Source organism: Equus przewalskii, chromosome 2 (assembly GCF_037783145.1).
Source record: "Equus przewalskii isolate Varuska chromosome 2, EquPr2, whole genome shotgun sequence".
Lineage (NCBI taxonomy): Eukaryota > Metazoa > Chordata > Mammalia > Perissodactyla > Equidae > Equus > Equus przewalskii.
The window spans coordinates 1,151,717-1,177,703 of record NC_091832.1 but is presented as its reverse complement, the minus strand read 5'-3'; the positions used below and the strand labels follow the sequence as shown (position 1 = coordinate 1,177,703).

At 52.0% G+C, this 25,987-nt stretch overlaps 2 long non-coding RNA genes across 2 annotated transcripts; one reads left to right on the top strand and one right to left on the bottom strand.

Annotated features, from left to right (window-relative positions):
* Positions 1-9,028: 9,028 nt before the first annotated feature.
* LOC139079066 (uncharacterized) lies at positions 9,029-14,043 on the bottom strand. The gene is made up of 2 exons (XR_011532344.1): positions 13,008-14,043; positions 9,029-12,106 (listed from the first exon to the last, which is right to left on the bottom strand). It is a non-coding gene; the product is annotated as an uncharacterized lncRNA (long non-coding RNA).
* On the top strand, positions 13,257-25,290 carry LOC103545036 (uncharacterized). Its single transcript, XR_011532331.1, has 4 exons — positions 13,257-13,394; positions 21,768-21,957; positions 22,543-22,667; positions 24,823-25,290. It is a non-coding gene; the product is annotated as an uncharacterized lncRNA (long non-coding RNA).
* Positions 25,291-25,987: the final 697 nt, after the last annotated feature.

Genomic DNA, 25,987 nt, shown 5'->3' with positions numbered 1-25,987 from the left:
TGAAACAACAGCTATCTCACAGCTTGTGTGTGTGTGTGTGTCCACAAAGCATCTAGTGTCATTCCTAACTTATAGTAGGAACCCAAAAGATTTAGTTACCTTCTTCCTTTCTTTAATTTTTTTTTCAAAATGGCAGTCATGAGCTATATTGTTAGATGAATGATGTGGGGACAGTGTTATTTGTTCTCAGAGTAACTTACTGATCAATTGCTGGCCATGTGCTAGGAAATGTGCCAAGTGTTGTGGGTTCAATGAAGACTGGCTAAATGGACTCAGAGTTGGAGACTTGGATTCAAGTCCTATTTTGTCTCCTTGGAACAAGTCATTTAATGTCCCTGAGCCTCAGTTTCCTCCCCTGAAAGTGAGAGTGGTGATTGCCATTTCTGCCCCTGCAAAGAGCTGATGTAGGGAATGCCGTAATAACGAGTAGAAAAGTGTTTGGTGAACTGAGGCAGGCAGCTCTGCTACAGTGTGACATATGTGTTCCTGAAACACTTTGTGTTCTGCGTAGATATACAGTAAAAATATCAGGGCTTTCTGCAAGAATAGGGCTGGGGCAGAGAACTGAAAAACCTGTACAATATTGTAACCACAATGCTAAGATAAACTCCAAATATCCTAATAAAAATAATAGAGCTAAAAAGACGTGTTAAATTCTGACTAAATAAAGAAATACAAACACATACATACTGAAGCAAATACAGAACTTTACTTTAAAACTGGCAAAGGTAGCTTGATGGGAGGCGTAAGTGGGGGTGAGGCTGCTGAGTTGTGGAGGCCAGGGCAAACGCTGGAGGCCAGGCTGTGCCGTACGATACGCTCTTGCTGGAAAGAGCATGTACGCAAACGCCCAGCAGGTGGTTGGGGCCAAAGGGCGTATGTCCACTTCCCCCAGAACTGTATCCGTCTGTGGCAACTGCATTCAGCTGTGTCAGTGTAGTGTCTGCTCAGCTGCTGCTCTCGGTGGTACAAAATATTAACATGGGAAAAGTCAGTGTGAAATAAGCATCTTGCACGTTATCCTGCTCCCCTCTCTCTAGTCATCGGTCTCAGCTTGTCTTCCAGCAGCCTGTGTCGCGATATTGTGTGTTACCCCGAGCAGGCCACATGTGCAGATGGGGCAGGGGTGGGCAGCCCTCAGCCAGGAGCCCATGCCGCCATCCAGGCTTTATGAGCACAGCAAGCAGAGACCCCCAGAGGCAGAGTTCACTCAGAGATGTGGGTTCCGCCTCTGTCCTTCCCGGGGCCCTGGAGCAGGATGGCTGCCTGCAATTGAACCGCCTTTTGTAAGCAGGGAAGAGCCTTGGCCCCTCTGAGGGGTTCCTGGGCTCACCTGGGGCATCCGAACACAGGGCCGCCTTGAGATAAGGATGGAGGCATGCCTCCAGAACAGGGACAGTGCCTTACTCAGCTCTATCTCCAGCGTCTCTGTCGCTCTCAAGTGAGGCGGAGACTCCTCAGTCGGCCCCAGCCCTACTTTACCCACAGGAAGGCCATGATGGGGCTAATGGCACATCTTCCGCCTCTGCCCTCCCGCTCTTTCCCTCCCTTCTTTCTTTCTTTCTACACATATTTCTTGAGCCCTTATTCCATACGAGGCCCAATACAAGTCCCAGGAATGAAGTGGTGAGCAAAAAGACACCAACTTGGCCCTTTGGTGTTGCCTAGAGATTAAGTGCTTCCCTCGGGAGCCACATGGCCTGGGTCTGATGCCGCCCTGTCCTTTACTGGCCATGTGAACTTGGCTAGATTCCTCTCTGAATCTCCGTTTCCTCATCTGTAAAATGAGGCTCCTAATAGAACCTGTGTCAGAGGGTTGTTATGAATATTAAATTAATTGATATGTCAAGTTCTTAGAGCAGCGCCTGACCAGTAAGTCCCCAATAAATACTGTCATTACTAGTATCATGGTTGCTGCATAGAGATCATAAATAAACAAATTAGTATAAAGTCACAGCAAGCAATAAGTGTGATGAGTGAGAAGAATGGGTGGGAATTGCCTGTCACCTATGTCTGGAACTTCGGAGCTGCGCGCTCCCTGTGGTGTAGCAGGGAATACGGAAACGTTATCTGACGGGGCCGGGAGGCCGTGAGCCTGCGGACACAGAAGATCTCCTTACCCTTCTGGTTTCGAAGAAGAATAACACTGGGGCCTTCTTAAAGAGAATGACCAGGAGGGCCTCTCTGAAGAGGGGCTACATGATGAAGCCTATAAACACGAACACTGAGCAGAGAAGGGGGTTGGGAGGGGCATCCAGACGAAGGAAAGGGCCGTCACCATTGACCAGGCGTTGAGGACCTCCCCTGCAGACTCTGCACTTGGCCGGTTTTGTTAAAAGATTCTTGGTTCCCAAATGGTCAGTTCAAGTGTCGCCGTTCGCAGGAGCCCTCAGTTGTGGCTTTCAAGCAAGGGAACCTGGACACTGGTGCCCTGCGTGTCCCGAGGATTCTGGGACTCCATGTCTCTTTGGGCTGTCGCTGCGACCCGCCTACACCGCCGTGACTGCTGGGCCGTTGTTTTGTGTCTCAGGTTACACTGGAGCAGATTAAAGGAGACACAATGAACAGGCATTTCTGTGCACTCCAGTATCGTACTGTTGCACTCCACCATGACCCCCAGCCCCTAAGTGTTAACCGGTGTGTGTTCCCAGCCACAAACAACAGGGGAACTTTGGTCATGTCATCTCATTTGCCTACTCATTCACGAATATTCATTCAACAAATACCAACTGGGCAAGAAGTATGCGCTGGCATGACGGGGTAGATGGGTCCCTTGGGCCTCAGTTTCTCCATCAGCAGCATGAGGGCCTGGGCTCGATCACTGGTTCTCAACTGCAGTCATGACTCCCAAACCCCCAATTTTTAAATAAATTATTAAAATTTATTCCTTTAATAGCTTCAGCCTCACTCCCTGGTGTACTGAAAAGCTTTCTCAAGTGGAAGAGAAGACAGTGGAGTGACAGCTAGCAGCTGGGAATCTTTATTATTACCTAGAACTTAGTTTTTCTCCGCCTAGATTGTTAGGATATGTGAGGCTCACTTGCACAAGGTCTCTGTGGGAAGAGTTGAGAACTGCTGAACTGGATGTTCTCTGAGATCCTTTCCAGCTCTAATGTTCTCTGAGTTCTGTGATTATTTTTCTTTTTTGTTTCTTTTCATTTAACAGCATTTCATAGGCGTGTTTCCGAGAATCCACATGGTCCGCTCCCTTGTCAGGCTCAGGGGTTCGGCTGCAGTTTTGCTTAACAATTTCCATACTGAGCCCTCCCTCTTGATTCACTCTATGGACCTTTCGAGAGCCTTCCTTTCAGTGAATCCCAGTGGTATGTGATCTCCCCACACTCAAGGTGTTTATCCTGGTACCAGTAGGCACTCAGTCACTGCCAGATGAATTAGTGAATTCTTAATCGTTGTCAAGAACCTCACCGTACACATACATACATGTAGTAACCTTTGGGTTATTTGACTTCTTTTGTGAGGGTATTAATTCTTAAGATGGAATTGCCATATCCAAAGTTATAAGCGGATTTCGTGCTTTTGTGACAAACTGCCAGATCGCTGTGGCGCTTTCGTTTTATGTAGGAAGTGGTATCGCTCATACTACTTGTGGTGATTATTTATAACATTATCTTAAATAATTAAGCAAATCAAGGAGTACTTCCTTTCTCTTTTTGACTGGGTATCAATATTCTTTGCATCCCAAACTCCAGTGGTTTCCCTAAGCCACTCAGACAGGGCTGCGCGCCCTGAATTTGACCAGAGAAGGAAAGCTGGGCTGCTCCAGTGCTGGGGCCAGCTGTGTGTGGGCCCACCCTTTTGCCAGTTCAACACCAGCCTGGTTTGGGGTTTTCTGCCATGATGGTGATGATAATGATGATGATGCTGATAAAGATAACCATAACAACCCTGTGAAAATATCATTAGCCCCATTTTGTAGACAAGGAAACTAAGGCGCAGAGAGGTGACCCAGCTTGTCTTCAGTCACACAGCTGGGAATTAGCAAAGACAGGATTTACGTCTGGTTCCATCTGACTCAAAGCCAGTCTCTTTCCAGTAGTTACACTACACCACTCCCCAAGTGGACGTCCAGGATCAGGAGGCTTGTGGGAGCAGCAGGTCTGTCAAGTTCTGCAGGGCTGAGCTGTTTATTGTTGCAGAGGACACTCACCACTGTGCTAATTACATTAATTGCTGCCCACTCTGCCGCGAGGTGGGTGGCTTGACAGCACCTAGCAACGTGGTAATGATGCATGGGCCTGCCTTTCTGCGAAGACGTCTGACGGCCTTTTTTTTTAAACTCCTTCTTGTGGTGGACAAAGGTAGTGATTACACGTTCTGTTGGTTGGAAGTCAGTGACTCTCTACCTTGTAGGGGGAAGGTCAAGACTCTGAACTTTGCCCTCCATCGGCATCAACTGTGCGCTTGATACTTTATTTAAGGGTTCTTTTATAATCCTCATGATAGCTCAGAAGTAGGTGTTATATTGTCCTTATTGTGTTTCAAAGGGAACCCAGTCACCTGCTTGGGGTCACATAGCTAGCAAGGGGTGGAAACAGGCTTAGAACTCAGGACTGTCGGGGGACAACCTCGGTCTCCACGCGCTTCCCTCCGTCACAGGGCCTCTCAGAAAGAGACTTTTTCCTTCTGATGCTGGGAGCTGAGTTACCCACCAGGGGGGCTGAGGCTGTTTCTCTAGACAGGAAGCAGGGCATTGGGAATTGGGGTTTGTGGAGCCCTCTATCACTGAGGGATGAATATTTGACATTTCAACCTTCCATCTCCCACTGCTTCCCTGAGTTTCTCAAGGAAGTGGTCACAGGGTGTTCCAGTGACTTTTTAGGAGATGATTTGAAGACTACATCCGTGTACTTCTTGGGAGGGACAAGATGGCTTTGGCACTTCATCATAATTGGGTAAATTACTTACCTTCCCCAGAGACCCAGATAACAGAGGCCAATTTAGGAGGTAATTGACTTTGGAATGTTGTGTATGCGTGCACTTTATGGGTGTGTCCATATCTGTACGTCTCTGCATACACAGCAATGAAGTATTGTGTGTGCATTCTTCAGGACATCTCCGAGTTCTGGGGGGCTTAGATGACTTGGTTCCTTTCTTACCTACCATCTATCTGTACAATGAGGCTTGAAAATATACTTGACTAAAGTTCAAAACAACGACATTATATAATGACACAGAGTAGTGGCTAAGGTATTTGGAGCTAGACCAGGGTTTGATCTTGGCTCTGCCACTCACTAGCTGTTGTGACTTGGGCAAGTCACTTAACCTCTCTGGGTGTCGGCTTTCTCATTTCTAAAAATAGGGATCCTAACAGTTCTGACCTCATGGGGTTGTTGTAGGTTAGGGAGGTTTTTGAGGTCAGGGACTATGTCTATTACTTCTCTGGACCCAGCCAGAATGAGGTTTGGAAAGAGCAGGCTTTGGACTTAGATAACGCCTTGACTCTGATTCCAGCACTCCCATTTTGGCTGTGTGACCTTGTAGAAATTACTTAACCTTTCTGGGCCTCAGGTTCCTCATCTATAAAATAGAGGCTCATTATTCCTACCTCCAGTGATTGTTGCATGATGAGGTGGGACATACTGCATTGGTTAGCACAGAAGAGGCATCTGTTTCCCTTTTCCCCATCACAGAGTCTTACATTCAATGATTGATGATTGAGTTCTTGTCTGACGTGTAAAATACACTCTTTTCTCTTACACTCCATTTTTATTTTCTCCTTCTCGCCCTTTTTCTTTCTTTCCCTCCTCTCTCTTCCCTTTCCTTTCTTTCTCTTTTTTGGTCAGCTCCTATCTAGAGTGACTCCACCCCCTGTCCAGGATCCTCTGTCCCCTGGATTTTTGGCAGCAGCCTTCTCACTGGCCTTCTCGCTGTCCGGGCCTCCATTTTATTTTCCACGCAGGGTACCCTTCCATGACCTGAGGCAGACCTGCCGCTCCTCCGCGCCCTGCCCCAGCGCTCCCCTCCTCCTGTGCTGAGACGGGCTCTCTGGGCTGGCTTCCTAGGCTCCACCTCTGACTCGCTTGCTGGGGCCTCCAGGGCCTCGGGGCGCCGTCGTGGAGGTTCTCGGGCAGTTCTGGCTTTGGCCTTGTCCTCTTGTAGGCCCTTCCCTGTGAGCGTCCTCAGGCCTCTGCTCACACAGCTCATCAGAAAGGCCTTCCCTGACCACCTGATGGGAACCAGCCCCCAGGCACTCTCAGGGCTCCCGTTTATTTTTCTTCTCACTTATCCCCCACGTATTATATATTTATTCATTTGCTCTTTATTGCCTCTCTCCCCCGAGGAGATGTATGCTCTATAAGAACAGACTTTGCTTTCTGTTGTGTCCCCAGAGTGCTGCACACAGTAGGTGCTCAAGAAATATTTGCTGAATACAGGAATATGTGTGAGCTCTCTCTGCAATGGTAGAGACGATGTCCCAGGTGATTCAGGCCTGGACGGCTCACTGACCCAAACCAAGCTGAGAGAGGTGAGGAGGAGCAGCAGTGGTCATCGAGGGCCGGCTCCCTGCTGGCGTGCGCCTTCGGACCAGCTCTGTCTTGTCTGTGACAGACAGCAACATGCCTGCTCTCACCCTTGTGTTTTGTGCCGTAGCTGCAGGTTGCCTAGAATTCCACGGTAGCTTTACAATGTGATTAATTTTGCTCATACGGATATGTCTCGATCACAAATAAAGGTCGCCCACCCAGAGACATCGGCTGAGTCTGCTGAGCGGGATGCTGGGAAGCGAAGTGACAAGTCACAGTCCCTGCCTTCACGGAGGAGGGTGGCACAGAGAAACAGGCCTGTCCAGCTCAATCTGGTAGGGCTGCAGGGGAGGTGGGCCCTGATGCTGTGAGGCTTAGCAGAAGGTCTGGGTCATGGCCCTGGAGGGGTGGTGGTCAGAGAAGGCTTCCCGGATGAAGGATTGTCTCAACTGAGGCCTGAAGGATAAAGGAGCGGGAAAGAGCCAGACCAAAAAGGGGAGGAGTTCTAGGAGGAAGGAACAGAGGAAAGAAGGCCTGGCCTCCGTGGGTCCTACACAAAGGAGGGGGTGCAGGGCACCATCAGATACCTGGAGAGCAGTGGAGAGCCACAAGAAGACCGTGGGGAGAGGAGCGGCAGGACCAGATCTGCCTATTAGAATAAAAACTAGAGAAAGCCTTTAGTCAAAAGTGATTTTCCCCTAGTCTTAAAAATTGTATTTATGGTCTTTTAAAAGAAGTATGACATATACACAGAAAAGTGCACAGGTCCCGAGTGCAGCTTGATGAGCCAGTGAGCAGTCCTGTGTGCCCTGTGGGTCGGCTGGGTACACGGGTTGTCAGAGTGGAGGAACAACAGGAGCCCCAAGATGGGCCATGACTCAGACTGCTCTTCCTTGTCTCATGGAGAAGTGACCCCATAACAGACAGAGCCTGGGGTCTGGAGAAGGAAGATTCAGTTTTGAGTCCCAGAGTTGGAATTTCCCTGCTGTGTGATCTCAGGTAAATGGCCGCACTTCTCTTATCCTCAGTTTTACAATCTGCAGAACGGGCTCCCGGTCTCTGCCTCAGCGTCACGGTGTGAGGACAGCAGGACAAAGCCCGGGAAGCTCCCTGAGCTGTGCGAACAGCCGCTGACCTGCCTCTTAAACGCCAGCCTGCCTCAGGCCTGGACCGCTTTGCTTTGCTTCCTTCCTTCTCCGCCCGACAGTGTTTCACATAATGAGGAGGGGGAGGCGGAGAGTTTCTCTTTTGCAACAGTTTTTTGGTTTGTTTCCTATTCCAAAATATCTGTGCCAGATCTGGAGCGTTGCTCCTGTGCCCTCTTTGTCCCTGCCCGCTCTGCTCCCTGCCGCCATCTCACCTGACCAGGCTCAAAGACGCAGAGCAAGGAGGGGAAGGAGTTGGGGCCACGGAAGAGGTTCGAGGGGACGAGGACTCTGATTCTCCTCTCCCAGCCTCCACTGGGGACCGGCTATCCCAGCTCTGTACTGGCATTTGGGGGTCATGGGGGGAGGTGTGGGGAGACACGGAAGGGAAACATGGCATCCACCCTCAGAGAGTCTGCTGGTTCATTTGTTGAGGCAAAATGAAAACAGGTCCGTAACAGAGCAAAGCCAGCTACGGTCGAGGTCTTACTGTGAAGAGGCAGAAAGCCCCAAAGGAGTTGAGAAACACAAGGGACAAGTCCACTGGGTAAAACACCATCAGAGGTTGAGCCCCGTGTGCAACGGCTCCTTCTCTCCTCCCATTTCAGATTCTGCGCATTTCTGCAATAAATATCTTGAATGGCACAGCGTATCAGACCATTCTTTTACATCCATCATCTGGCGTGATCCTGGCAACAAGACCAAAAGCTAGATATTGAAGTGCCCATGTTCCCCATGAGGCACTGAGATTTCCAGTGACTTGCTCCGGATCATCCCGCTGACCCACATGCACCCTACTCCTTCCACTTGGCTCCACCGTCCCGCTGAGCGTGGGGGAGCTGTACTTCATCAGGCTGCATCGCATTGCATGCATTTTTAGTACTTGTGTGCACATGTCAACAGGCATGTTGGCGTGCCTGCTGGGTGAGTCGGAATGATTGCTCTTTTGAGTGGGTAAATGCATTTTTGCTGGCAAGGGCTGGCTCAAAGAGCACAGGAAAGGAAGCACATGTACCCGCTGTGTGGGAGGCGGTCACACGGTGAGGGCTGCTCCTGAACCGACGACTGGGAAATGGCTCTGGTAGGCCCTGGTGGAACTTGACTTCACTAGGGGGGCCCCAGGGTTTTTCCATGACTATTCCATTTCCAAGCACAATTCATTCCCCATTCTTTAAAAAAAGGAGCTAATATTTGTTTAGCACCCACTATGTGCTAGGCCTGGTGCTTGGTGCTTCACATTCATGACATCACTGAATCCCACACGCCCTGCCACCATTAGCACCACTCTTCAGCCCAGGAGACGGTTTCAGGAAGGTGGGGCCCTTCAGACCACTCAGCTGGGGGGAGCCGAGCAGGGGCTCCTGCCCGGCGCTGTCCAAACAGCAGGCTACACTGGCATTTACAGTTATTGGTGGGACACTTTATTTTTCAGGAAAGTTGTAAATTATCTCTAATTCATGGCCCAGGATGCTGGCATGCTGACCCTACCCCTGTTCTTCGAGAAAGAGAAGTGCTTTAGCTGTTCATTCCTGAGTAACTGAGCTGCTCCGCCCGGAGATAAGAATCTTCGCTGCAGGTCACTCGAGTGTGATGTCAGAAGGGGACAACATGCCACCCTTGCTCATTTGGCCTTTTTTCTTCTTTTTTCCCTAAGATGCCTGGCCTCCTTGTAAGACCTTCCCTCACCATCTCCAGAGCATGTGGCTGCTGAGGTGGCACCAGCCATGATGGGGAAGGCAGGACCTGTGGCCTGGATGAGCCTGTGGTCAGAGGGACCTGGTGTGGATGGAGTCCATTTGAGATGGGCTCTAATAGTCTTCCAGAGACCCCTGGTCCCCACTGTGTCTCCAGAAAAAGTGGAAGCTGTCCTCAGCGTCATTTGAGAACATCTGCCATCTGAGACAAGCGTTTGGGCCACCAGCCCCCTTTATGAAGAGATGACAGCTTTGAATACCTGAATGGCATTAATGTTTTGCACTGGGCAGAGAGGTTGACCAAACCTTCCAGAAGTGGAACGAATAATAAAGATGAAAGTCTTTGCAACTGTAGGGCCCACCTATCTTTTCAAATCTCTTTGAAGGCTCATAAAAGGAGGGAACTGGAGAGAGAGAGACTGGGGGAGAATGAGCTCTTAGCCTGGGCGGCATGAGAAAGCCCAAGGTTCTGGCTGTGTGACTTGGGTAGACTCCACGTCCCCTCTGGGAGCCCCAGGCTTCTCTTCTGCTCTCTGGCAGTGGTAATGCTTTTCCTCCCCTGCACCAGGCCCCAGAGGGCTGCTGTGAGAATTGGAGGAGAAGCGTGTATGGTTTGGAGCGGGGTTCCAGTACCGAGAAGGCGCTCAGGCAAACGTCAGGAGGCCTGAGTTGTACTTTAGACTCTGCCGTGAACTCTATATCTTCCTTCTCTGGCTCTCCCTTTCTGTAAAATGAGGCATTAAAGTAGGTTTTTTTTCCTCTCTGGTCCCTTTTGACTCTAACGTGCCGTGATTCCTATCTCTAAGTGGATGATTGGAAGCAACTTTTAAGAGATGAATGGATCTTTCCTATTTAGCTATTCAGTCATTCAACAAATCCTTAATAAGGGCCTCGGGCTCTAGGCGATGGTACAGAGGGACAGACAAGCCAGATGCAGCCCCTGCGCTCACGGCACTTCTTGTCTGGTCTAGACGGTCCGGGGAACTTCCTCATCTCAGACAGCTGACGTAGTGCCAGGCCTCCAAGGGGAACACTGTTAGCCAAAAGAGCTCTGTTGGGCATGTACTAGATGCTCAAATAGTCTTTGAACAAATCAATCAATGACAGCACCTTAAGAAAACTCTCGGGGTGACCCTAGAGTCGGGGAGCAGTTCCTAGGAGTCAGGAAAGGTTGTGGGAGCTGCGGTCAAGGGCGTGTGTAATTGCTCAATAGTTCGTCTGTTGAGACACCCGAGAATGGGAGGGTCGGCCCCTACCTGCGAGGTTCTCAAGGGGGCCGGTTCCTGAGCATAAGGAACAGCAGCGGCTTGCCATGCCCTGTCTTTTCTCCAGAGGTGGAGCCAGTGCAGATGCTGGAGCCCAAGGGGAGAAGGGAAGAGTGGCCAGAGAAAAACGCCAGCATTGGAATGACACCTGGGCCAACCGCAGAGGCTGCTGACAGGCGACGGAGTCTCATCGGTATCCCGTGGAGGGAGAACTGGCGCCCGCTGGGGCGTAAGGCCACGCCCCCACGTCAGAAGGCTGCCTGGGGAGGTGGGAAGAACCTGGGCTTAGGAGTCAGAGACTGACGTGGGTTGGAAGGCTGTGGAATCTTGGGCAAATCACTTAGCCTCTCTGAACCAGCTTCCTCTTCTGATAAATAGACATGATGGTGTCGGCCTCCCTAAGATGCCATGAGGTATCCTATGTCTCAGGCACCTAAAGTCAGAACCGTATCAGGACCTGGGTTGTGTTTCTGTGCGATTTTGAAAGACAGTGCTAGGAACAACTTCGATGAGGAAACTCAGAAGGAGGCTGTGTTACCTTCCATGTGAGTGGAATAGTGAAACCAGCCTGATGGATTGAGATGGATTCAACAGCGGCGTGACTCGCCCCTTGCCCGCTGTCTGACAGACAGGCATTCTGCCCTCTTTGAGACTTGGTTTTCCCCTCTGTTAAACGGGGATAATTTTCATGCTCAACCTTTTCTCATCCATCCAGTAAACATTTATTGAATGACTTTATGAGTCACACTGTGCTTGATGCTGAGGACAAAGGACAGAGCATGGTCCCTGACCCTTAATGTGCAAAGGCCAGGAGATGTGAGCAATGCAGATGTGATCAAGTGGCCAGCTGAGCATGCCTTTCTACAGTGTGGACTTTGTACAAAGCAGTGGGAGACTACTGAGAGGTCTTAAGCAAGGGAGCTGGGGCAACATCAGTATATCTGCATTTTAGAAGGAACGCTCAGGGTTATCTGTGCATGTGTCAAGTCAGATTACGGAGAGCAGCTGGGGTAAACTGATTCTTTCCTCCTCCTCGTCCTGTTCCGCTTCCTCCTCCTTTCCCTGCCCACATAAGACAGCTCACACAGGCTGAGATAACCTGCATGAGCATGCCTGGTGTGGTGGCTGGCACATAGTAGGTGTCCAATTAGCATATATTATTCCCTTTTTTAAACATCGTCCTTGAATGAGACACCCCCCGGCATGAAGTGCAAGTTGAGGCAGCAATGCAGAGGGTGTGGCTGTTTGTATTTTCTGGCTGCTGCTCAGGGTATGGCGGACAGGATTTAGGTCAAAGGAAGTTCCCCAGACAGTTCAGTTTGAATCAGTCATCTAGGGTTTCAGGGAGGGCAGGCCAAGGTCATACTATCTCCCCTATTTCATGAGGCCACTCCTCTTCAGGGTCCTGGTCTGGAAAACTTGCCAGACATGGACGATCCCATTACTGTGTCCGAGTCGGCTTCCTCATCTGTAAGATGGGTATGAAGCGCTTGCACTGCCAACCACACGGGGAGTTCCTGTGAGGATCAGAGGAGGGTGAGTCACAGCTAAACAATAGGACGTGTCCCTGGGGCCAGGCTTTGTCCTGTGAAGGAGGTATCACCATTCTCCCTACCCTGCAGGTAAAGCAATGGAAGTTCAGAGAAGCCGTGTGAAGCTCCCAGGGCCGAGGGAGTGCTGTAACTGGCACCCTGGCCTTTCAGCCTCTGCAGGTGACACCACAGCCTGCTCTCCTTTGAAAACCACAAACAGCTCCCTGAGCTCACAGCACCACGCAGGCACTCCAGAAGCATGTGGGGAAAGGTGGAGGGAGGAAGGGAAGGGGCAGGGTTGGAAGTCTGAGGAATTCTTGCCTAATGCCTTCAGACCCCACCCCCAACCAACTTAGAGTCGTCTGCGCGACGCCCTCCGGAAACGCTTCCCCGCCCCAGAGAGAAGTGACCTGTCACCTGTCTGACTCCTCACAGGGCTGCGGCTGGTGAGGGCCCAGCCTGAGTCTGGGTCATGGTGGTATCTCCAGGCCCTAGTACAGTGCCTGGCACTCATTCAATATTTGTGAATAAATTTATTCTGTTGCTGGCCTGGATTTCCTACCCAAGCTTTCCTGTTGGTCAACGGGTCTAAAGAAAGGAGCCGGGACTTCTGGGAAGGTCCTGGAAGGTTGTTGGGCACATGCTGATGGATGACCAGTGAGAGGTCCCTGTGCCAGCTCTGAGCCCAGCCTCCCACACCCCCTCACTGCTGGGGGAACTCAGAAGGCTGGGATGGCCCATCCACCCTGCTCTTCTCCATGGGACCTGACGCTGGTGAGCTGAGCACAGGGCCCCCGCGTCACATGAGGAAGCCTAAGGCGTTGCTGAGTAGACCAAGGTGCGTGCGTGAGCCATCGTGTGTGCCGGTGGCTTGAGTCGGGCCCACCTGGCTGATAGCTGGTCGACAAGTCACATGAGAACCAGAACAATGCTCCGTCAGGTTGAGCAACCAGCTTCCCTTCCTCGCCTCCGGCAAGAGCTGGGCCAGGGAAAGTGAAGCAACCTGCTGGGGCCTCCGCGGGGTGGGCGTGGGCGGGGACCTGCCGGGAACCGGCGGCTGGACCAGTTTCCATTGCTCCCGGACCGGATGCAACCCCGTGACTCGGGCGGAGGCAGGAGAAACGCACGCCCTGGGCGCATCTCTGTGTCCTCCAGGGCGACACTGGCTTTGGCAATGATACGACTGGAGGCTCTAGGTCAGCGGTCACCGGGCGTGCGACTTCCGGCTGCTCCATCAGGCGAGCGGGCGGGGCAGCAGCGAATCAGCTGACAGGTAGGACTGGAGGGGGCTGTGCACCGCCCGCCGGCGGGGAGGGAAAACGCGTGCGGGGGCGGCGCCCTGAAATTGCGGGGTCCTCACGCCGCCCCCGCGCCTCCCCCTGCGCCTCCCGGCGGCGCCTTTGGGCGGCAAGGCCCGAGCATGAGTCGTGCTGGAATCCCAGCTGTTCCACCGACAGGCTTTTGTGGTCTTGGGCACGTGACTTGGCCCGTCTGAGCCGGTTTTCCCAGATGAAAAACGGGACTCTCTTCCTCAAAGCGTGGCGTGAGAAGTCAGTTAAAGAAGCCAGGCACAGTGCCTAGCACGTAGTTGGTGCTCCTATGGCGGGGTTCCCTTTCCCCTCTTCGTGTAGGATCCCGATCTCGCTCCCAGCCGCAAAGTCGCGCCCCCCCAGGTGACCCGAGGACGGCGGGGTCTGGGCGGCAGCAGGCCTGGCCTGGCAAGAATCCGAGAGTCCTCGGAGCCCTGCCAGCCTCTCCAGGGGGCCGGGGCGCGTGGGCGGGTCCCCAAGGCCGCCTTCCGGCCGCGGTCAGCGATCCGCGATCCGAGGGGGCGTTCCGGCGCCTCTTTCCCGCAGGTGTGGGTTTGTTCTCAGATCCTCTGGCGCCCACAGCGCCGCTGGCGGCCTCCCCCGCCGCGGCCCGGCCTCCAGCGGCTGTCCATACAAGGCCGGCCTCCGCCGGCTGCTTGCTGTGTGGACGGCGCCGCGGGGAGGCGGGGCTCGCGGGCGGGCGCTCCGGGCCAGCGAGGCGCAGGGGGAGCGGCGCGCCCTGCGACCCTAGGTTCCCGCCGGGTGCTCGGTGCTGGCCGCCTTCGCTGAGCCCGCGCGCCCGGGCGGACCTGCGCCCCCGATCCTCGCCGCAACCCCTCGAGGAACGTTCTCCTCGTTTTACAGACGGGGGACTGAGGCTCGGCAAGTTTACATGGCTTGGCCGAGGTCCCAGCGGCAAGAAACGGCAGAACAGGGAATTCGAACCGAATATCCAGGCTTTCCCCCACCCCACCTGTCATTGCTGAGACTGTGATGGTCTTAACGGGAAGAATAAAGAATAACCACAAGGAACCGGATCCACAGACCAATGGGAAGAGAAAGGGCCGTCCAGAACTTCCTTGGGTGTCTCAAACAGGGGTACTCAACCACAAGATAAAGCACAGACTATTTTTCTTGGGTGGCAATTTTACTCCTTTTTAAATTAAAAACTGTAAAATTCTTATTGAAACAAATAATGATGGAGAATATAAAACTCTAGGAATTCTTTTAGCTGAAAATAGGAGACTTCAAAGAAATTTCAGGCTGTGTCCGCACCGTTCACCTTTCGCTGGGTGGTGCAGAAACATGGTTGACGTCATTTACACAGATAGGAAACTGAGGCCGGAACGGAGTCCCGTCGGGAGCGAGAGGCAGAGCGGGCCCAAGATTTCCGCCCCAGCGGGCGCCTTCTGCGGGCGGCGGGCCCGTGCACGGCGAGCTGGCCTCGGGCCACTCAGTCGGCCGAGCGCGGCCACGCGCCGGGGGCCGAAGGCGACGGGGACGCGCGGGGGGTGGGCGGGGCCCCAGGGGCGTCTCCCCATCCCCCCAGCCCCCGGCAAGGGCGGGAGCGCCGCTCCGCTGGGCCCGTCCGTCAGACCCGGGCTTCCACCCGCCCCGCCTCTGCTAGCTCTGGGTCTTGAGAAGTGACTCCCGCGCTCTCCCCGCAGCGCGCGCGCCTGCACAGAGGAGGGTAGCAGCGCTTGCCCATAGGGTTGGTGTGTGCCCGTCTGTAACGGCCTGGAACGTTCAAAACCCAATTCACTGCCGTGTTTGGCTGTGGTCGTTAGGCGGCCCTGGGTAGGCAGCTCAGGCCAGTTAAAAACCGGATGACCGGGCGGGTGTACTTTCTGCAGTCCCCGTCTGGAGACGGGAGTTTCATTACACTCCATCACCGGGGGGGGGGGGGGGGCGTGAGGACAGATGGCAAGTCCACAAGTGGTTGTGTTTGTGACTCTTTATTATCTGCCAGTACTGTCTTCAGCACCTTGCACTTATTAACTCATTTAATTCCACAGTTACAGCATGGGAGAGTATTACTGTTATCCCATTTCATGAGTAGGAACTGAGGCACAGAGAGGTTTAGTGGTTTATTTCAGGTCACGCAGCTACTAAGTAAGATTTGAATCCACAAAATCAGGCTCCATACTCCATGTTCCTAACCCGTACTGAATGTACCAGGCACTATGCTAGGCCATGGGGTTGCCGCCAGGAGGAACAACACATAGTCACCTCCTCAAGGAAGGTCAGGGTCCCCCTTCTGAGTTCTCGAGCCTTCCGTACCTGTGCTTACGTTTATTGCACGTACCCTGTCGTGTTTACATGCACCTCGTGTGCACCTCTTACGCAGTAGGAGTCGACACTGTTGGTTTCCCTCTCGCTGTGTTTTGGGGTCCACTTACAAGTGCTTACATGGAGCGGGTTGGTGGGGGTTTTGAGTGATAGGACACGGTGTCGGGAGGTGCTCGGCACACCCGAGTCTCCCTGCAAAGTACTTGGTGATCGTCCAGTTAAATGGGCTGAAACGGCGCAGGCTTGAGGGCTGGACCCTTTATAATAGTGCTTGCTTCTGCCTGTCCGAATCACTGTCCGTGCGCTGGAGTTCCCGGAGCTGAGGGCGAGTTCACTGTGTCTGTCATCGAATCATTTCCAGAACCGCTTGTGGCCACGGCGCCTTCGCTCAGAGGTGCAGGGCTGCCCCTCACCCCCTCTCCCTCCTGGGGTGCCTGTGCTCACCGTCTTGCTGTAAGTGGCTGAAGGGCTTAGTGGAGAATGCTGAGCTCCCCGCCACACAAGTGTCCGCTGTCCTCACGTTCATTGCCTACATGTCATGACCCTTTCAGACTGGGCTCCTGCATTTGAAGCCTTGAGGTAAAGGTGAAAAGTAAGAAAAAAAAGCGTCACGGTTGGAAATAAAAACGTGCAGTGGGGAGGTTTCCAGAGTAATACAAAACAGCTTTAAATTTTAGAAGATTTTAAGCAGGGTCTGGTTCGAGGCAGCGTGCCCTGAGTTCCCATCACCCATCGCGGCTGTGTTCTGAGGCTCAGGACTGCCTTCAGGGGATTCCGGGAAAGCAGCTGACGGCCTGACACTGACGTGTGATTGCTCCTGGTAGGTGGCATAGCCGGCGGGCAGCGTCCAGCACCGGGTGGGCGCTCAAGGGGAAGCCAACGTGAATAGGGACGGAGAGGCAGAGGGGACGTTGAAGACTGTATACTCAGCTGACATTTATTGAGCACCTACTGTGTGCCAGTTGCTTGTAAATCTATTATTTCAAATAAACCTCACCAGAAGCCTGTGAGGAAAATACTACATTACAGAAGAGGAAGTTGACACTCGAAGAAATTCATGGCTTGCCTGTCTCCCAGGGAGGAAGCGGCAGGGTCTGCCTTGGAAGTCGGGTCTGACTCCAGGTTCTGCGTCTGGTTCGCTGCAGCCCCTGCTTTTCCTGTGTGCCCGCTGTCGCTGATCTCACAGCTGGAGGCGCACCAGAGGGGCCTTCCAGATCAACTCAGCCCGGGTTTCTCTGCCTCTGTTATAATTCAGGTCACCACAGATGAACCCCAAAACCTCACACTTTCTTTTTATGAGTTTGAAGTTCAAAATAATTTAAATATCATGATTCAAAACAAATCAAAGCAAAGGGACAATGTTTTCAGTATTTTGTTTTTAGAGGAAATAAGCCTCCCCAGAGCTCCGGGTTCGCGGCCCTCGCCTCCGCCCTCCACCCGCCCGGCGGAGAGCTGCTCGTCCTCGCCCCCACCCGCTGGTCACCGACTTCCCGGGAAGTTGAGCCCAGAGAGGAGGAAATGGCCAGTGACATGGCCAGCATTTGAAGTCAGTTCTCTGCCTCCGACTGTGGTCTCTTGCCTTCACCTCTGCTCTCTCTCAGCCTGCTCTCGCCACGCCCAGGCCCGGGTCTGCGCTCCGGGCAGACGCCATCCCCCAGTTCCAGAATGTGTCGCCCCCAGGCCTGCGCTCGGCCCGTTCCTCCGCCCGGATCGCCGCCCTCCTCCTCCTGTTTGCGGCGTGAACTCCATTCCTCCAGATCCGGCTGAAAGGCAGCTCCCTCGAGAAGTTTTTCTGGACTCCCACCTGCATCCAAATAAAGGGGCGGATTCCTCTTTCCTGCCTGGCGTGAAGATTGCCTCCCGCGTGTGTTAACACGTAAATGGGGTTCGCCAGTCTCTCTCCCTCTTAATCGCTTATGACCTCCCTGGGCATCCCCCCGCCGCTGCCAAAACTCTGCGGGTGGGGCGGGCCCGCAGTTGCGCGTGTTTTGCGCAGAGTGCCGGCGCGAGCGAGCGCTCAGCGGACGCGGGTGAGGTCCGCGCCGCCCCGCGCGCTGGGTCCCGTCCCGTCCGTGTCCTTCACGGCGATCGTTGTCTTCGCCGGGCTGCGAGCCTCGGGGGCGACGGTCCTCTGCAGGAATCAGGGAGCCTCTGCTGGCTTTCCAGCCGGAGAGTTTCTTGATCCACAGGCAGCACAGAGACTTGCTCACGGACTGAAGTTGTGGGCCGCCCGGTGTCCAGGCCCGCGCCTTTGGCGTCTGTCCCTGGAAGGGCTTCGTGTTACACAGAGGAGGCTGGGGAGGAGAAGCGCTTTGCCTTCATTCTCTGTTTATTCAAGAACGTTGCCCGCTGCTGCCTAGGAGCTGTTCTGGGCACCAGCGCTGTAGCAGCGAGCGAAGCGGAGAAAACATGGCTCGTGGCGTTTTCATTCCCCTGCGGGATATGGACAATCAATAAAGAAATAAATCTATCAGTCCAGATGGTAATAGATATTATGAAGAAAGAGCAGGGACCACCACAGACCCAGAGGAGCACGGGCAGACCCCTTTAGACTCAAGGTGAAGAAGGGCTGCTCGAAGAAGCCGCGTCTGGAGAGCTGTGAATGGGAAGTGTGTTCCAGGCAGAGGGGCAGCATTTGCAAAGGCCCTGAGGTGGAAATAAGCTGGGTGCCTAGAGGAACAGCAAGGTGGCTGGAGAGGCAGCACGGACAGTGCCTGCGCTGGGTCCCGGGTGGTGCTCTGTGGCCCCTGCTGGGGTCAGAGGAGAATTTGGAGGTGAGATAAGATTGGCCACGGCAGCTTGTTCTGAGTTCAGCCCAGCTGTGGGTGAGTGAGTGACTGAGTGACTGAGTGAATGACGCGGGGCCTGTCAGCTCGGAAATCTGCTGAGTGCCTTGGTCAGGTTTGTATATAGGTTTTAGTCGGTGACAAAATGAAGGCTTGTGGGGCAAAATTTAAGAGCAACATGATCTTTAAAATGAGTTTAAATGTTCAAACCAGAACAAAATCAGAGTGAGTTTCGGAGGGTGAAAATTTTAGTGTTTCTGCTGTAGAGAGGAATCGGCCAGATCCGCCCCAGGATTCCTTTACCCATTGTGTACGATTGCTCTCGGAGCGGTTTGAGGCTCTACGCTTCACTCTGGAGCGGGGGCTACACCTCGGATTGTCCCCGCCCCAGGCTCGGGGCCACAGCACCTGACAGTCCTCCGGAGAGTAGCCCGGCCATCGAGGCCACACCGAGGCCACATCAGAGGTGGGTGCACCCCCCTCCCCCGGGAGCAATACGGCAGAGTCCTGCGGCATCTGGTTAGAGCAGTGACAGTATCTGGTAGAACAAGGCAGCATCAAAGAGGGCGAGCTGGCAGCGCCGCCTCCAGCACAAGGCACAGGTTATACTGTGACGATTGCGGGGACTGAGGACAGTTAAGGGGGAGGGGCCCGGGCAACCTCCTGGCTTTGTTCTTGCTCGACCTTGAGGGCGGATAACACACTCTTTCCTCCAAGACGATGGGGAAGCCATGTGAAGGCAGAAGGGCCTGGACTCAGATTCTGTCTTGTTTTCAACTCTGTGGGGTGCTGTGTGACCTTTGGCACAGTCCTTAACCTCTCTGAGCCACAGTTTTCTCTTCTAGAGCACTTAATAATCCCCAGGTCCAGAGCTCCCCACCACATTGCTTGTCTTCCTGGGTCCACAGCCGTGTGCCTGCAGTGTCTCCGAAACAATGAAAATGATAACTTCTGTTTTTCAGGAACCAAATGAATTCTGGCTAGACCGAGCATAGTTGGTATTCTTGCTTTGATATTCTTGCGGCCTTTACTTTGCTTGTTTTGTTTCTTGTAATTATAGGGTCTTGGCCAAGAAACTTGACATGTATTTGCAGAGGAGCAATTTTATAGCTTTCCTTAGAACTGGAGCTTCAGCAAAGGGCGGGGGCGGGGGTGGGGCGTGTAGCTCCGGGCCCTGTGGGCGGCAGTGGTGTTGGGCAGCGACCGTTGGGTCATTCTTTGCCTTTCCTCGGCAAAGCAGACTCCAGGGTTGGAGAGAGTTGCATTTTAATATCAGGATTTGGGGGATCTGAGAGCTGTTAGAGGGAGGGGGCCGGGATGCCGATGTGTCGATGGGCTTCTTGGAAATGGGCCTACTCCCAGGGACGGGCAGCGCTGTCCCGCGTCGGGCCTGGCGGGGCGGTGTGCACTCCTCTGGGGGCTGCCTTCCAGGCCGCTCCCCGCCTCGGGCGTGCACGTGGCCGGGCGGCTTCCTGGTCCCTAGCGTGGGGAGGTCAGCCTTGCCAACCTGCCCCTTAGGGTCATGGGCTGTGTAAAGATGCTGCCGTGCGCAGGCCCCGGCTCAGTGCCTGGGGTAACGCACGGAGCAAGTGTCACTCTTCAAACACTCTGCAACCCACGAGTGTGGCCTCTGGAAAACCACGGAACTTTGTGAATGCCTCTGTTTTTTCATCTGTAAAATGGATGTACCACTGTCCGACCAGATTCACAGGGACTTTACGAGACAATGGATAAGAAAGCATCTTGTAAATTGTCAAGTCCCAAAAGAAAAATAAGGCATGACTATTTTCCTCGTCTTCATCCCTAGTCCCTGAGAAGACCTTGAGCGTGGATCTCCTTGCTCGCGCCTCGTCAGGTGCCGTTGTGCCCAGAGTCAGAGAGGCATCTGCTCAGATCCCTGCTATACTGGCTACTAGCTGCTGTGTGACCCTGGGGGAATCACTTAACTTCTCTGAGCATCTTCTGAGAATTCAGGACAATGAGACTCACCCCAGAGGTGTTTGTAGTAAGACTCAAGTGGGAAAGCATGTGTATCTGTCTAGAACAGCATCTGGGATCAGCTTGGTCAGTGCTCGTTACCTCTCTTTCCAGCCCTCCACCCCACTTGGATCTTCAGTGAGGTGGCTGCAGGTGGGGGCTGGCCTGGCTTATTCCTAAAACTGCTTGTCACATGTTAAGCTGAATCATGGAGAGTTGCATGAGTTCCTTTCTCCACTGAGCTGTGAACTCCTGAAAGAGATGATGTGTGGCTTGTAATTCTAGCCCCTGGTGTGGGGTGGGCACGCTGTTCTAGGCACAGGGGAGAGAGCGCAGACACTGGGCTGCATAGATCTGAGTTCGAATTTCCCTCTCCATGTCCTTGTAATAGGGACCTGGACAAGTCATTTACCTACTGTGAGACTCAGTTTCTTCATCTGACAGATAACCAAATAGAGATGCAGATATTTAGGGGTTGGTGAGAAAATTGGCTAAAGGCCTGTCAAGTGACTAGCATGGGACCTGCCACATAGTGAGCCTTAACGAGTCACTGCTGACTGACTGGAGGCTCCACCCACACCACGCTCTGTCGCTGGCGGCCTGTTCTCTTCCTGGACAGAAGTGATTGGAAGGTGCGCCCAGGATTGGCACAGCAGGGGTTTGCCCCTTGTCCACACACCGTCCGCCCGGAGAGGAAGAGTATTTTATCCCTGACATTGTTCAGAATTGCCTGCACATGGTGACAATAAAAAAGCGACTGACTCATTCAATGTTACTTTATTTTTTTTAAAGTTCGCTACAAATATTACGTCCCCTTCTTACCGGCACGGGGGTGGACCACTCCTACCTCCCGATCTTTGGTCCACAGAGGCTCACAGTACTAAGAGTGGGCGGGGGGGGGGCGGTTGGAGGGGGCATTCTGCTGCTCTAGGGCAGTGCGATGGTGTGTGGAGGGCTGGGGCCGGGGCTCTGGAGGAGCACGAGGTCAAAGCCACCCACCCACCCTGGTGTTGGGGCCAAGGGTTGGGGACGCTGCCGGGGTGCTCACAGAGGAAGAGCCTTTAGGCTGGGCTTGCTGGAAGAGCCAGCCCATGCCGAACAGGGAGGAGCAGGGAGGGCTGTTGGGTGTAAGCAACAGCACCTGCCGTCACAGATTTTTCACACTGCATGCGATATTCTGGGAACCTCAAGTAGGAGGGTTTGGCTGGAGCAGAACCAACAGGACATACTACTTGTATTTAAAAAATCTCCTAAGAATGACTTTGACTTCCCATTTTCTTGCAGGTTCTGGAGAAGCTTCCAGCCGGCTGCTCTGTTGTTCTCTGAATGCAGACCGTGGTGGAGCCCTGTCTTGGCCCGCAGCCGTTAGGATATTTCTCAGGGAAAGCCCTTGGACCAAGAAGTCTGTTTTTTCGTTGGAAACTATGAGACTCTCTGCAAAAACAAAGGAATTTGGATTCTGTTCAGGAAAAATGTAACCTACAAACAAATAGCCTTGGAAAATCTGTGCCTCCCCCTCGGTGCCTGGGTCAGGCACAGGGACAGCCCCACCCCCGAGCTGCTTTCGAGCTGGAGGCCACCTCCTTTTTCCTCTTCTGTGTGTTGTCTCTGGCTGCCCAGAGGGCAGTGCCTCCTCTCCATGCCTTCCCCTGCCCTGCCGCCCAGGGCCCCTGTCTCTGCAGTGCCCTTGATCTGGTTGGAATGCTCTTCCCTTCCCTCGCTGCAACCCTTCCTCATTCTTTAAGACCCAGTTCCAATGTCTCCCCTCCGGTTCTGAGTTCCCCAGGTGGCTAGTTGCTCTGCTATTATGTTGCTCTGAATAATTTCGAATTTAAATATACTTCCCTTTTCTTTCAGATAGCAATCCCTGATTTTATTCTTTTAGGAAATATGGTAATAATACTGACTGCCACTCTTAAACTCTTGCTATGTGCCAAGCGGGGTTGTACATTATGGTACCCACTGCATGCGCAAAGTGATTAGGAAAAAACTGGCACATAGTGAGGAGTCAGTAAAAGTTACTTCTTATTATCCTTCTTTTATCTTAATTCTCGCATAGCACTTGCAGCAAGTAAGATTTGTCATGCACATTATGATGATCGGGTTCCTCGTCTGTGAGCTCCTTGAAGGTGGGGACTGTGTCTTCTTGCTTGTCCAAGTCTGTGGACGTGCAAAGGGTGTTTGGTGAGTGAACATTTAGCCATTGAAACTGATGACTGAGTGCCGAGATTTACTTTGTGAGTTTCCAAATCAACTGAGAGTGGCTTTGGCCTTAAGAATAGGTATGGGGACTCAGAAGATCTGGGCTTAATTCTATTCCAGCTACCTGCCAGCTTTGTGACCTTGGGTACATCAGCCAATCTTTTCTGAACCCAAAAACCTATTTTTCAAAATGGGTGTCATAGTCCCTAACTTGCCTTCCTCACAGGTTTTCCTTGAGCGTCAGATGAGCTCACACATAGGAGAGTTTTGTGAATTGTAAAGTATTTTACACACGTGAGACATTATTGTTGGAATCATTTTGGACCCCGTGCCATCACCACCAAACGTGGCAGAATATGAGCCCTCGGGTAGCTCTAGCTGGACAAATAGCAATGTGCTGCTTTTGGTTTTCACAGTGTTTAAAAATGTAGTCCCGTAATGTTTGTAACCGGTGTTTCTTCTCCTCAAAGCATGCATCCAAGGTATTAGTCTCAGTCCTTTTAAAGGTTTTAAAAAGGGCCTTGATTTTCCTGCTTGGCTGCTGTAAAATCTATAACCCTGAACGTCACGGTGACGTTCTCTCTCAGGAAACGTCCGCAAGAATTGTAACTGAACAAAAACAGTATTTATTTTCCTTTTTAATTCAAGAAGCTAAATGCTAGGGAGTAGAAGGAGAGATGAGAAGAAGTGTAAGAGATGGGCTTGCTCTCAGGGAGCTCACAGGCTGGTTTGGGAGCCGGGTCTGGGTCCTAGGCTTGTGGGCAAAGGACGTGATCTGAGGAAGGAGAGATCTGCAGTGTTGAGGTGGTCTGTGAAGGTTGCAGGGAGAAAGCGGGCCTGTGTTAAGCTTAAAGGAAGACCATTGTTTGGACCACGACCCTGGGAGCATAATTCATAAGCCAGGGCCCGGCCGCTGACTACTGCTGCTCTCACTTCCCCTTTCAGCAGGATTGTGATTTCTTTAGTTCTTGGGGGCTCAGGAGGAAGACATGAGGACGTTCTAGACATGCACTCACGGACAAACGTCTGAATCCAAAAAACTAATATTTTGTGACCGATGCTTTCATGATGAGGAAATAAAAACTCCTTACTTTTTTTTTAAAAAAAGTTTTGGCCGTGATGTACTTGGCTTAAAAGATGTCAGAAAGAAAGCCGTTTATAGAGAATCGTAATACTCTAACTTCAGCATAACGCTAACAACAAAGGTGCCCCTGGATCGCTAAGGTTAACACACACTGCTGAGAATATGGGATGGCAGTAACAAGAACCCAAAGAAGGAAATATTAAAAATACGCAATTAGGAACTATTTAGGAAAGAAAGTGAGAACACCAGGTCTGGAAATGTATACAACACAGCCAAAGCCGTAGTCAGAGGTAAATTCAAAGCATTAATGCTATCACTTAAGAATAAGAATAAATGAAAAGAAAGTAACTACATGTCTAACTTAAGAATTTAGAAAATGGGGGCCGGCCCGGTGGCGCAGCGGTTAAGTTCACACGTTCTGATTCTCGGTGGCCCGGGGTTCAGTGGTTCGGATCCTGGATGCGGACATGGCGCCGCTTGGCACGCCCTGCTGAGGTAGGCGTCCCACGTATAAAGTAGAAGGAGATGGGCATGATGTTAGCTCAGGGCCAGGCTTCCTCAGCAAAAAAGAGGAGGACTGCCAGTAGTTAGCTCAGGGCTAATCTTCCTCAAAGAAAGAAATAAATAAAAGAATTTAGAAAATGGGCAGCAAAACAAGACCAAGAAAAGCAAGACAATAAAAAATACAAGGATGATAAGTGAATTAGAAAATCAACAAAGTAGGAGAATTCGTAAATAAATCCATAAGATGGTTCTTTGGAGGGCAACGTAAAATAGGAAAACCTCTAGAAAATCTGCTTAAGAGAAAAAAATCAAATAACTAATATCTGAAAAATTTCTACTGTTTGTAAAGCATGTCCCCATTCCGTATCACTCTTGGTCGCTAAGCTAATCCTGTCTGTTATATATTTGTATCCCTATTTTGCTAGTGATCAAACTGAGAATCAAACAAGTGAGGTTACTTTTTAGGGTCATACAACTAGTGAGTAGTTAAAGCCGTGATTTGAAGCAGGTCTGCTAACTTTGTTGAATATTCTTCCAATCATCCCATAGCATCCTCTCAGGATGAATTCAAGAAAGGAAGAGTGGAACATTTAGCATGTCTCCGTTGGTCTCCTGGGACCGCCGTAACACATCACCACGCATTCCTGCTGGCTTGGAGCAATAGGAATTTCTTCTGTCACAGTTCTGGAGCCTAGAAGTCCAAAACCAAGTTGTGAGCAGGGCCATGCTCCCTCTGAAGGCTCTCGGGGAGAGTCCTCGCTGTCTCTCCCAGCCTCTGGAGGTGGCCGTAGTCCTTAGTGTCCTCGACTTGCAGCTCTAGCATCTAACTTCTGCCCCCATCTTCCCAGGGTTTTCTCCCTCTGTGTCTTGACTTTGTCTCCATCTGCGCATATGTCTCCTCTGTTTTCCCTTCTTGTGAGGAGATAGTTTTCCAAATCTACAATTTTCCTTTCAGTATAACTTCATCTTAATTGTGTCTGCTATGACCCTATTTCCAAATAAAGTTACATTCTGAGATTCTGTGTTGACATGAATTTTTTGGGGGGAAACCATGCAACCCAGTACAATGTCCTTATTTCTTCTGAGCGTGGTTTCAGAAATCTTCGTTGTGCTCTGTCTGCATAAGGGATCTGTGCATGCATGCATCCAGCCAGCCAGCAGTCATTACTGAGAGCTTAAAATGTGCGAGGTACCTGATTAGATGCCCACAACACAAAAAGAAAACAGTGTTTGAGATCTTTGGCCACACTATTAGGAATGTACTAAGCTAGGGACAGGTGGAACTGATGGTCGTATTCTAGTCAGACCAATGAGAGAACTATTCAGATTCAGGCACTTTAAGAGGGACGTGAAGTGGGACATGTTCAGAGGACGGTGGCCAGGATCCTACAATTATCTCAGTGTGGCCGCGGTGAAGGAACCGTTGGAATGGCTAAGAATGGCTCAGGTGTGCACATGGGCAATGGGCGAGGGCTAGGAGGCACGAGAGTGCTCTCTGATATGTGAAGGGTGACAGCCGTAAGAGTCTGGGTTTGTTTTTTGTGTCTGGCTAGAAGGACCACAACCAATGGGTGGAAGCTACAGAGATTTGTCTATCAAGCTGGTTCACAGTAGAAACGAGGACTGTCCAAAGACATAGCCAGGATTGGGTGACGCTGGTAGCTGCCCATGTGGGAGTTTCGCCTTTAAGCTGTCACACCTGCTGAGTGATGCC